The following is a 13,665-nucleotide window of genomic DNA, read 5'->3' on the forward strand; positions in this document are numbered from 1 at the left end:
ATAATTGAATCATTGGGTCCTTCTGGATGATTTAGACTTCCAGAATCTTCTGCCATTGACCTGTGTGATTGAGAAGAATTGAAGTCCAGAATAATGGAGGATGGCAGGTCACTTTTGTCCCCTCTAGGACTTCACAGCATGATCAATAGTTCCAGTTTATGAACAGCAATAAAAGAAATATTGATGATAGTTTACCATCTCTTAGAAAGAATAATTGATTCCCTTTCATAATAATAAATTCTTAGAATTTTACTTCATCTCAAGTGATATGCTGTTAAATAGAAATGCCAAAGCCAAATACATGGTCTTCTCAAAACCACTTCTACTGTAGGAAATAGCAGGGCTTTCTTTCTCACCTATTCTTATATTTAGTGTGGCTTCTCATACAAGATATTTGTATCTAATGTCAGTAATTATATTTCTAAAGGCATTTCTCAGAAAATTTTAAAATAGGCTTTTTGGTGGTAAATCAAATTAGTGGAAATGTTTATATGAAGGAATATTTTCTGCTGTGATCTTTGCTCAAAAACCTCAGTATCAGGATACAATCATGGATATTTTTTGAGTTTTCTCAGTGAGACCAAACACAAATGTTACCTTTATTGCATTGTTACCTTTATTGCAGCTTGCTGTTCCATTTATCTCTGTTTACATGTAAATCAGTCAGTTGCCTTATCCTACATTTCTTTTTCACTATCATAAAGAGAAGACAGATAATATGTGCAGAGTCTAATAAGAGTAAAAAGACTTCTCTTAACCCAGATTAGAAGGATTGAACACTATTAAAAGATCAAGATGTTTACTTGTTGCTATTTAGGTACAAAAATTACATATATTCTTGTCAAGTATCATGCTTGACAAGAATATATGTAATATATTCTTGTCAAGTATATATTAAAATGATTTTGAAGAAATGCTTTGGACCCCATGTATTTCTCTGCGTGCATTAAAGCAGAGGAACTTATTTCAGGCATACAGGAAAATCTATTGATTACATTTAATGCAACTCTTGAAACAGTATCATACATTTTTCAATTCCTTGTAGATATCTGATAAAAGTCACCCTCATCTCAATGAATAATAGAACTGTGCTGTCTTTGCAAGAGACCTGAAGCATTCTTTCCAAATCCCTTTCCCAATGTGCACGGTCCTATGACCATATCATATGCATTCATATGACTTATTATAATATTGCATTCCTCTTTGTGATTTCCTCTCTATATAAAAATGGTATATTCCTGTTGAACATATAAGGAATATACATGTGTGGACAAGAATATTGAAGTATGAATGAAATGAAAAAGTCTGTACCAGCAAATTATTAAGATGGACAAATATAAAGTCTTACACACTAGAAAACATTAATCAGAAAAGCCTTCAATCTCTCTCTCTATCTCTCTGGTGAGATCATTGGTTAGTATGGGATGAGATATCACCAGCATGTGGATATATCCTAGCTATATATTCCACTGCCAGACAGGAGCTGCTGTATATGTTCTCACCAGATGTTTAGAGGTGTAAAAAAATTAGATGGGACCAAATAAGGTGATACTGAACCCTAGCAACACAAAGTTTCTCTTTGTCCAGAAACTGCCAGGTTTGATAGTTAGCATCTATGCTAGCTTTAAACTAGGTTATACACTTTCTAAAAGAGTAGACCTGACACTTGTATTCTATTGCCTTCTACTTGGAAAACAGAGATCATGGCCAGGAGAGTAATTCAGTTTCAGCCCCATATGTCAGTTGTATCTCATTTGGAGTGGAAGGACCTGGGGATACTCACTTATGCCTTCATTACCTCTTAATTGGATTATTGCAGTAAATTCTATTTGGAATTGCCCTTGAAGATTACCTAGAAATTTTGTCTGATGCACAATGTAGTAGGCTGTATCCTGGAAGATGAGGGCCATTTTACACTATTATTCCTTTGTTGCAGATGGTACATTGTATATTTCCAAATACAACTTTATAAGTTTTGTTAAATCTAAAACTACAAATAGACTATAAATAGACAAGAAAATAGAAAAATAAAAAGTGCAGGAGAAAAGAACCCCCCCTTCATCCCCAGCAAGTATAATTAACATTAACAATTCATTACTATCTCTTAAAATACAGCAAGCAATGCTTTATCCCAAATATCATCCATTATCCACAAACAAATCCTTAAAGCAGCACTCTATCTTAATCAGCAGAAGTTCATTAAGAGTTATCAGAAATAACATAATTATTACAAACTATATCTAATAAATGTAATTGAATCATTTAAAATGCAACACATGGATTTGCTTCATCTCTTCTAGATATACAAAACCTGTAACACATCATCATCCTGTCCTAGTAAGCAAGAATCTATTGAACATTACTAGGAATAGCAATTCATTCATTTTAACCTTGACCAAATAAACCAACTTTGTTTTTTTCCCCTCTTTCTTCCAACGATCTTATTTTCCCCAGATATCATCCTAACATCTGCTTTCTTTTCACACTCTGTTTCTTTTCTCAAAGTTGTTGACAACTTTAACAAGTCCACTCTAAAGAGAATATCCAAGTCACTGTTCATATTCTCACCGTCTCCTCTTACAAAATCATTGACAATTTTAACAAGCCCCTTTTGTAAATTCCATATAAAAAGATTCTTGGCATCATTCTTCTGGTTTAGTATTTGCATGTCTTTATTAAAACATCAACTGGTTTCATTTCTATATCCAGCATTTCATCTTTTTTGTTTTAAATGCACATTGAAATCAATTTCAGTTTTATGTAATGAAACCTGTTGCTTTCCCATGATTCCATTCAGTTTACCTATAACAGTAGCTATCTTTGAAATTATTTCTGAATTCAGTATTCATTCTCTTTCATTAAATCCACTGATATATTTGTTTCCCTCTAGTGACTTCTAGTGACCAACCTTTAAAGTCATCTTATCTGTTATTTTTGTTCCTAAATGTAAACATGGAAAGTTTCCCATAGGAAACTTTATTTTCAAAGTCATTAATTCAAGTCCATCTGAATCCTAAAACTTTCTAAAATCAACACCCCAATCACCCTTTGCTGAATGTTCCATTTTTCTCATCAAACCTTGAATTTCTAATTAAGACTTCTCTTAAAGAATTGAAAAAGACTTACCCAGTGAGTACAATAAAACTTTTTGTTCTAAAGTTTCCCAATTTTTAAAAAGCAATGAAAAAAAAAATCCAAAGGGAGAAGAGAAGGGCTTTCTGTGAAATAGAGGAAATAGAAATAGAGAGATAACACTGTGGCTGAAAATAACATGTGAATGCTGGATTTGGATTTCCAGAATTTTTCCAGAGAAAGAGAACTTAAGCTTACCTACATGTAATCTGAACATCTATTTTATAATGAGGCATATGGCAGGAATTGACTTTTTGCAATCAACCTGTGGTCAACTGGGAGTCGCAGGATTCTGTTATATATAGCTGTTAATGTAGCTTACATGGACTCTAGTTTTGACTGAGGCTGACCTCTTAATCACTTTGGATTATTATTTTTTTCACTGCATCTTAAAGATTGGGTAGCTTCAGAGGGAACAATTAGTGAAATCAATGGGTGTGTTTTCTTCAGTACTTTTTCTAAAAAACTTTCTAAATCAGAGATCTGTAAAAAAATATTTTTTTTCAATATACAGCAAAAGGACGATTAGTGTTGCTTTATAAAGATCCAAAAAAAATTAAGGGTCAAATGAACTTGATTTAAGATTTTGAAGTTAAAAAAATGAATTTTCCTGTGGGAAATGTATATATTTATGTTTGCAAAAACTTATAAGACAACTTTGAAGGTTGGACATTAGAGGGCACTAGTAGAAAATAAATGGATCAAGAGAGATCTATAATGAATGGGCTAAGGACTCAATCATCAAGTTATCTGCTGTTATGGAAAAATTATGGACATGATAATCCAGGATATAAATTATGTAAATGAATGTCACCAATTATAAATATTCATGAACCTTTGTGAGCAGGTTTAAATCCTTAGAGGTTCATAAAAGTATATAATCAAAATACCAGTATCTGCTGTGACCACCTAATACAAAGCAAAGTTTCCGTTAGGCCTACAAGCCTCTTCCCACAGAATTCTTATTCATATCCCTGATGATTTCTTCTTCAGGAAATCAATATATATTTAAGCTTCTATAGTCTTACCAGATAAGAAAAGGTGCTTAGGTGATTTAGATCATAATATTTATTTCATTCTTGCTATAATGATCTGTAAAATCATCTGGGTTTTCCTAATATAGTTAAGTGGTTTATTGTCATATCACTTTAATAGCTTATAACACCTATCACTTGATACATTTAAGGTGATGTTTGGGAAACAGAGAACCCACTGTTTTTTTGTGTAGCCCCTGAATCTCCCTCTTACTGTGTCATGAAAATTTGGCAGTTTTGCCAAGGTTGATAGCATGGGGGTTTTTTTTGCTTTAAAGCAAAGAACAGATGAAAATGGTTGCTAAGCTTTGCAGTAGGTTTACACTGTTAACTTAATCATCATCATCATCTTCACTATCATCATCCTTTTGTTTGTGTGTGCGTGTGTGTGTATGCATGCATGCATTCATGCGCTTTCGAATCAGTATTGACTCCTGGAAACTGCCTTGATAAGTTGCTGCACTTTTCTTGGCAAGATTTTAGAATTGATTTGCCATTGCCTCTGTCCTAGGGCTGAGAGAAAGTGACTGGACCAATGTCACCCAGCTGGCTTTGTGCCTAAAGGTTTCTAGCTGATATACCTTAACCACTTTCCCACATTGGCTCTTATTATCATCCTAGCCATCAAAAATAAATAGAAAAAAAAAGTATGTTCCACAGCCTTTGAAAGAGTGCCTGCCTATGCTGTTCTTATTTGGGAGTAAATTCCATTAAAATTAATAGAATCTCTGCATGTATGTATAGAAGACTATATAATGCCAGAGACAACTTTGCCCTATTAAAAGCTGAATTGAAATAAGTAGCATATATTATATTATCAATTGTATCTTAAACTGATTTTTGTCTGGGACCAATAAGCAGCCAATCTATATCTAGATATTTTTTCCCCTCAGAAATGGCAATTTATAAATAGATGGTGCTATCTTGGGGTGTTGAAAGCAGAGAAGAAAATCTGTTTTCTTCATTTGAATTCTTATATAAATATGTTAAGAAGATACTCATCCAGATTGTATGGAGAAAATATAAAACCTGAATCAGAAAAGACTCAAGTTGCTGAGCATTTTATTTGAAATAGTTTATCCCTGTAGCAACATAAAAGGAGAGGAACGGTTGAAATATTAGTGAGGGCAGAGGGATGAATAGTAAATAACTTTAACTGCAATATGATTTTATTAACATGAATGTAAAACTGTTATTGCTAGCTTGATAGTTTGCCTTTTTCTTATTGTTCTTTTAATACAATATCAAAGCCAAGTGGACAATAACTCCAGAATAACTTCTGGGGAAGAAATGGAGATGAAGCTGCTTGTAGATATCGTCTACATCATGGCTGTCTAACCTTTTGGCTTGCCTGGGCCACATTGAGTGGATATAAAATATATAATATTTTAATGTATAAATTTTGTGGAGTTGCATTACTAGCTGTCCAGAGCCACATGCAGCCCTTGGGCCATGGGTTGGACACAGTTACTTTAAAAAGAGAGGATACACAATTTTTAAAGAAATTTAAGCACAAATCACAGCACATTTTCCAAATATTTATTTAAAGAAAGGGGCTTCTCTTAAAGATAGAAAAGATATGATAGTACATATTTTAGACTTTCTGTGGAATGGATGGATAGATGAGCAGACATTTTGTTCAGACACTGATTGTATATTTACTTGAATTTATTTTAAAATATTCTTAATTTTAAAGGTTTTAGGAATGCTGTGTCTTTTCATTTCTGTCTGTTTAGTAGAACCAGACAGGCAAATAACACTAAAGTGGGAGGAAAAACTCTCATCAATATTATACTAAGCAAAGAAATACAGACTCATACAGAAAACACTATTTTTAAAAAAAGTAGGGGAAGGGCAAGACTCAGAAAATACTCATTCACCATAGGAAATGTTATCCATTTTTTCCTGAAACTTTTCAGTATCACGGGTATCTGAAACCTTCTGTTGTAACACATTTTTCTGTTTTTACATGTTAATTGTGTGTTTGTTTGTTTGTTTGTTTTGGATTTGTTGTATTTCCAAACATGGACTATTTTCTTTGACACTTCAACCATCTTATGTGGCATTTAAAAGAAAAAAAGCTGGAAATATTTCATAATCTATTTATTTTCAGTCTTTTAGAAAAGAGAACAAACAAAAATTCCCATCCTGATCTTTTCCTATTGCTTCTGGGTATGTTCCCCCACCCCCCCGTAATCTTCACATCTCTGATTATAATTTATATCACTCTATCAGTGTGTACACACCGAGCAAGACACACACAACTGCATCTAGTATTCTCGTAACACTCTTTTTGCTATGCTGTTGATCAAATGATACATCCTAGGACATTTGCTTCTTCTAGTCAGAATAATTGCTTCTATGCCTGGTTTGATAGTCTCCTTTATTATGATGCCAGTTATATTCCAGGAGGGCTGCATTTTGCGCAATGACACCTGTACTCAGATATTTTTCATCTATTGCTTGTTTACCCAATCCATTTAGGGATTCTCCTTGGGGAATAAATCTGCAATCCTGTTTCAGGACATTATAGACATTTATCCTCGATAACAATTTTGGGTTAGTTATGTCAACTATACGCGTCAACTGTACTTCCACCAACATCCTGCAAACTGCAGATAGTAAATCTGCTTGATAACTTTTCTCAAAATGAGACTGTAGTCTTTTAACCTTGCAGTAACTTGTTGATGTCAAAGGAAAAAAAATGAGTCAGGGGCTAAGTTCAAGGCAGCATTTTAAAACCCTTGTTTATTGAAAAGATGGCAGCACATTTTGCCAAGGGTCTTGTTTTTAAAGATCAAATAATTTCTGTGTGTCTTGTTCCCCAGATTCTTTGGCCAGTGGTTACATTTTACATTTTTGGAGCATGCCATGGGCAGTCTGACTGCTATGGAAGATTACAAGATTTTGTTTATTTTCATTATAGTCTCTGACCAGCAAATTAAATGTTGACATCTTAAAAGAATAAGAGGCAAAAAGCAGAACACCATGAGACAAAAGAAAGGATTCAGAAAGAACAATAAAATGCCTAGAAGCTGGAAAACGTGTTAAGATATTACCAGGAGTATATATTGTTATACTACAATAAGTATAGATAGCAGGATATTAAAAGTAGGACCTGAATGCTAAAACCAAAATAGCTACAGTAATTAATAAAACTACTTTAAAATAAAATGCTAGAATTCTACCTATCACTGTTGCTGCTACTACTACTACAAGTACTACCACTACTGCTACTTCAATTACAACTACTGTTGTGTTGGGAGTGCCAAAGTGCTTCTGGGTTAAAAGGATTGAATGGTGACATCATAGTTGCCTGATTGGGGGCTCCTTTCCTGTCCCTGTTAAGTTGCCCAACTAAGTCCAGCAGGAGACCTTATACTATCTCAGACAAATGGCTGTCCAGTCTCTTCTTAATGAGCTAAACTCATTTATTTACTTGCGGTCAACCGCTTTTGAACTGCTGAGTCAATATCTATTGAATATTTTAGTATTAAGTGATAACACAGGGGTATGAGTTTGTCTGTCTGTAAATATGTATAAATAAAATCTTACATTAGTCAGTAGCATTAAAGTAAAACAAAGATAAGACAAAGTAAAAAATATAGGAGAACAAAATAAAATTGTATATTGTATGAAATCAGAAAATTAACACAATATTTTTCTACATAGGGCAACTGCAGTTGAGAAATATTGCAGCTCTTTTAAAACTGTTGGGATTCTGGTCTGGTAGCAAGGAACAATTAGGATTGTCCTCCAGACAGAAAAAAACTTCTGTTGTCAGATGAAAGTATAAGGGTGGAATGTAGCTTACTATAGAAAGAGCATCAAAGGAACATATATGCTAGGATCTCAGGTTCCTCCGAAGCACAAAAACAGGTTTGAGCTACAAAGGAATATTATTATAACTTCTTTCCAATAATGCAGAGGGCAAGACATTAATGAGATTAAAAGGAATTTCTATGGTGTGATGGTAGGTGAACATTAGTTTGCTGGGTTGACAAGGCCTCCAGTTTATATAATGCTAGTCATGGTAGCCTAATATCTTCTGCTCTACCTGAAGAGATATGTGATCCCCTGCTGCTGTATTACAGCTCTTGCTTTTGGAATTCACAAGGCTAGGAAACACAATGATATGTCACTTTGGATCCTTGCTTCCAAAAAGGGGGAATTTTTTTAAAAAGAATCATGACAGCTGGGAAAAACAGAAAAATTGAAGCTTAAGCCCAAAACAGAGCCATATACATGGGCCCTGAAATCCAAGAGATTCAACCCAGTTTCTGATTGAAGTGTTATAAGCATTCTCAAGAATTTGGACTGTATTCTATCAAGGGATTTTAAGTTACTGGGTGCACAAACCTGCAAACCATATAATATTTTGGAGACGGATTTAGCTTTGAAAAGTGTTATGGTAGCAAGTACATTCTTACCTCCTGTAGCATGAAAAAAAGCTGAGTGTAGCCTTATCACTAATATTAGCTGTATTATAAATAGTTTTAATGAATTCTCGCTAGATGCCCAATTGCTGGAATACTGTGTTGAAATATTTAAAAGATAAAAGTTGGTCTACAGTATTGTTATTCGCCTGCTATTGATGCTTAAGGCATCTCAGTCCCTTTGAAAAGACCATAGTTTTAATTTTGATGTAGTTGATTGTAGGCAATTCTTCTCTCCATTAAGAGCCAGTAGATGTCTTCTGAGACCAACTTCAGTGACTGAAAGAATAGTTTCATCATCTTAATACAAGAACACAGTCAACTGTCTAAGTGTAGTGGGCCAGAATTCCTGTTTAGTTAAGGCAATGACCATTGAATTAAAATACCTATTAAAAAGAAAGAGGCCAGGATACAGTCCTGTTAACAACTTTCTGAATGGGAATGCTGCAGAAAGCTGGCTATTACTGCTACATCTAATTTGCAGCTTCCTAATTAGGCAAAGTAACTGATTACTAGTCCATTTATAAAACGGTCGCTGTGGTGGTCTAGCAATATCCAGACATGCTTATGGATGCTCCCTTAGTGAACATAAGCACCACTCTGGAATTCCAGTTCTAATACCTAAACAAAATTTACCTAGATAATGCTCTAGACATACCAGCTTAAGTCCTACTCATTTCTCTATTAATATACTGTATTGTAGTTTGGAGCTTTCCCCCATCTTTTCTTCTTCACTTTCAAATATGTGTATCTGAGGTCGCCTATTTTAGATTTCTGCTGGGGAAGAAGCAAGTAGCAAATCATATGTTAAAATGTGATGTACTCTTCTATGTATATATCTGCATACAACATTTAAACACAAATACAAAAATATTGAATTTGCTTTGTGCATCTTTCTGAAGCTTTGGTGAAGAATCAGAATAATAGAATAACAGAGTTGGAAACGACATTGGAGATCTTGTAGTCCAACCCCTGTACAAACAGGAGACCCTATACCATTCCAGACAAATGGCTGTCCAGTCTCATAAAAGCCTCCAGTGATGGAACACTCACAAATTCTGAAGGCAAACTGTTCCACTGGTTAATTGTTCTCACTATTAAGATATTTCTCCTTAGTTCTAGGTTACTTCTCTCTGGGATTAATTTTCAGCCATTGTTTTTTGTCTTGCCTGCTGGTGCTTTAGAAAATAGGTTGACCCCCCTTCTTCTTTGTGGCTGCCCCTGAAATACTGGAACACTGTTTTCATGTCTCCCCTAGTCCTTCTTTTCACTAGACTAGGCAAGCCCAATTCCTGCAACCTTTCTTCATATGTTTTAGTCTCCAGCTGTCCTAATCATCTTTGTTGCTCTTTTCTGCACTCTCTCCAGAGTCTCTATATCTTTTTTATAATATGGTGACCAAAACTGGATGCAGTATTCTAAGTGTGATCTTACTAAGGCTTTATAAAGCAATACTAATACTTCATGTGATCTTGATTCTATCCCTCTGTTAATATAACCTAGGCTTTTTTGGCTGCTACTGCACACTGCTGGCTAATATTTAAATGTTCACTAGGACTTCAAGATCCCTCTTACAGTTACTGCTTTTGAGCCAGGTTTCACCTAATTTATACCTGCACATTTCATGTTTCTTGCCTAAGTGTAAAAACTTACTTTTCTCTACGTTGAATTTCTTTTCGTTACATAGGGCCCAGTATTCAAGTCTGTTGAGATCCATCTGGATCTTGAGCTTATCTTCTGAGTGTTGGCTGTTCCTGCCAGTTTAGTGTTGTCTGCATATTTGTTGAGTTCCCCTTGTATTCACTCATCTAAATCATTTATGAAGATGTTGAAGAGTACTGGTCTTAAAACAGAACCTTGGGTTCCTCACTGCTTACTTTCTTCTGTATAGATGTAGTTCCGTTGAGTGCATTTTGTCAGCCAGTTACAAATCCATCTGATGGTGATGTTGTCTATCCCACATTGTTTTAGCTTACCATGAAGTAGGTTGTGGTCTACTTTGTCAATTGCCTTTCTGAAATCCAAATACGCTATGCCTACCTCATTTGGAACACTCAAATTACTCAAATTACTCAAACAGTGTAGCATGTTATTAATCGTAAGGTTTTACATGTTAGGTAACTGAAATGGAATGGTTATTGAGATAGAAATTCATATATGTTTACCATGTATACAAATGATTCTATTGGTTGGTTTGCAAATACAAGTTATTTTTGTATATAAGTATTCTTCTTTAGATGGCAAAACAGCAAAATTGCAATTCCTCTACAAAGGAATTCTAACAAAAGGCAGAGAAATCACTAGATAATAATATCTAAGTAGGATTATATATAGTTCATGAGTTTTGTATATTACAGAACATTAAATATAATTCAAGTTTCATAGTATGATATATTTAAATGCCTTTGTGGTTACTGGTAGAGTAATATTTAATACTGTATTAATACTGAATTTAGCTTCATGAACTGCTTGTGTGACATTTATCTTAAATAGTCACAGTAAGTCATGGTTTATTTATATGACACCATTTCTAATTAAACATCTCCTGCATTCATGAAATACTAAGGAGAAATGAAGTATCTACCTCACATATTTTAAAATTAGATCCATGACAAGGACTTTATTAATTGGGTATTGAGGACAGTAAAAGTAATTTCAGCCAAAATGAGCTATTAAAGCTTAAATACTACCAATCTCTTTGACTGTTTAAAGGCTTAAGATATATTTAATTCTTAAATAACATTCTAGTTATTTAGATTACAGCACTGATTACAGAAAGCCACCAGTGTTTAAAAATATCATTATCCTATTTTTTTCATATTTAACATTTATCTAACGGAATATGTAAATTTCTTATAGTTGTTCATATTTTTTGCCCAGTTTGGTTTCTTATTGTGCATAAATAATTTGCACATGAATAAACCATAGGCCCAAACTTTCTACGTCCTTGGATTTTTCTGGAAAAAAAATGAAAATATGATAAAAAAAATTAAGATGATGGCAGGATGATACCTATGTTCAAATTAAAATTCTCAATCGCTCATCCAATCCACACTGATATCTCTAGAGTTTGGAATCCGAGACTTTTTTAAAAAAAAGAATAACAAAGTAATAAATGAAAATGTGTTAGTTTTAGAAAAGATAAGTATGCTTTTAGGAAATGCAGACATGATCTGTTAAAGCTAAAGAGTGGAAAGAAGAATCTTTGCTTTATTGGTTCCCAGGTAAGTTTTACTATAATACGGTGATTTGAAATCCTTATACTCTTTTCAGCAATAAAAATGTAAGTCAGTACAAGCTAGAAGAAATGTTAAGTTTTTATTAAAAACTGTTACATAAAAATGAGGCATATATTTATATATGCTTAAAACCCTTTTTAATACTTAGGAATTACAGCAAAATACTTAAAGAATTTTTAAAGTAATTTAAAAACTACTTTAACCCTCAAATCATTGTATTCAAAAGGGAATTTCAGCATGTACCAATTCTATTTATTTATGACATCATTTCTAATTAAACATCTCCTGCATTCATGAAATACTAAGGAGAAATGAAGTCCTGTCTTTCTAATAATGGAAAAGTTAATTTCATATACATGTAAAGTTAGTCCCTTTCCTTCCTCTTCCCCTTGCCCTTCCCTTCTATTTTTCTAGCTTTTCACTGTAAATGTTGTCACAAATAGCAAGAAAATTAAAAAGTGTGCCTTTGCCCCCCCCCCCGTCCTATTTGTTTCCTATCTAATTGTCTCCATCTTCCTTTGCCTGTTAAGATAGCCAATAAGTCTATACAAAAGTTAAAAAGGAAAGGAAGAGGAAAAAGAAATATCTGTTAACAGGAGCTTAGATGATCCAAAAAGCATGGTGTCTCGATAATTAACACACTTATTAAGGCATTATGCCACATGTCATATCTTCTGATGCACAAAAGAGATCGCTTAACAAATAAATAACCACTTTTATTCATGAGACATTGTCTATATTCTGTGAAATACAGGTTGACTATCCATGGCAAGCATGATCTCCTTGCAAAGACAGTCGGAAGTTGTTGGTGGTAGGAAGTTAATCATTCAAGAGCTGATCAGGAAAAGGAATAGAATATTTTTCAGTTCACTCGATTTCTTCTTCATGAACTTTATGTACTTCTTTTCAAATGCAGGATTGTATAAAGTGACAAATCTCAAGAGAGATACAAAACATCTATATTGAATAGTATTAATGACTATATAATAAAGAGTTATAAAGCATAATAAAATGGTTCAAAAATACAATTACCAAACAAATTAGAGCAGTATAATTTACAATCATGGTAACTACATATATTGTTCCTTGACATTATCATCTATGCCCTTAGCATATAAAACAGAGCCGCCATGTTATAATTCTAAAGAACATTTAGAATAATTGATGATTTTTTTGAATTTCCACCTTGGTGTGGATGCTGTTTCTTCAGAAATAAATTAATGCATTTGTCTAACTGAACTTCTTTCCACTCGTGGTTAGGATGTATGGAAATGCTGCCATATTTGATTACTTTCTGCATTCCCCAAAGCCATGGCTGCTGTCTTCTATATATTTTATTTCCAGATGGTATCTTGCTGTAGCACAAATTTGTCTTTGTGTTCTTCTCATAGTAAATATTCACTTTTGATTTCTGCTTCAAAATTTCCCAGATAATTAATGAACATTCTGTATGTTTTTTTTCATTATATGACATTACAAGCTGGAGATACACATATGTTCATGAACACCCACTTATTTTGTGCCTGACATTCAGTATTTTTCTGGCTAGAAAATCCTTGTTCTTATTTTATATATATCTACTTTATACAATTGGGAGAAGTTTCACACACAAAAAATGTATATGGATTTAGTCAATAGTCTAATTCTTCTTTTTCTTTTTCTTTTTTTAATTTGACTCCTGAAGTTGAGCGACTGGGTTGGCAAAATCTATGATATTGTCTGTAGGTGAACTTCTGGATTTATACAGTTTCGCTAGTGGAATTGTAGAGGCTGTCACTGAAGTTTATATATGCTTCAGTGACTTCCTCAAGAATTACTAACTGT

At 33.7% G+C, this 13,665-nt stretch overlaps 1 protein-coding gene across 1 annotated transcript in view; it reads left to right on the forward strand.

Annotated features, from left to right (window-relative positions):
* The window catches only part of CDH7 (cadherin 7), a 97,359-nt gene that overhangs the window by 42,696 nt on the left and 40,998 nt on the right, over nucleotides 1–13,665 (forward strand). The window lies entirely within an intron of this gene.

The sequence above is a fragment of the Protobothrops mucrosquamatus genome, unplaced genomic scaffold (assembly GCF_001527695.2).
Source record: "Protobothrops mucrosquamatus isolate PMUCROS unplaced genomic scaffold, P.Mucros_1.0 scaffold496, whole genome shotgun sequence".
Lineage (NCBI taxonomy): Eukaryota > Metazoa > Chordata > Lepidosauria > Squamata > Viperidae > Protobothrops > Protobothrops mucrosquamatus.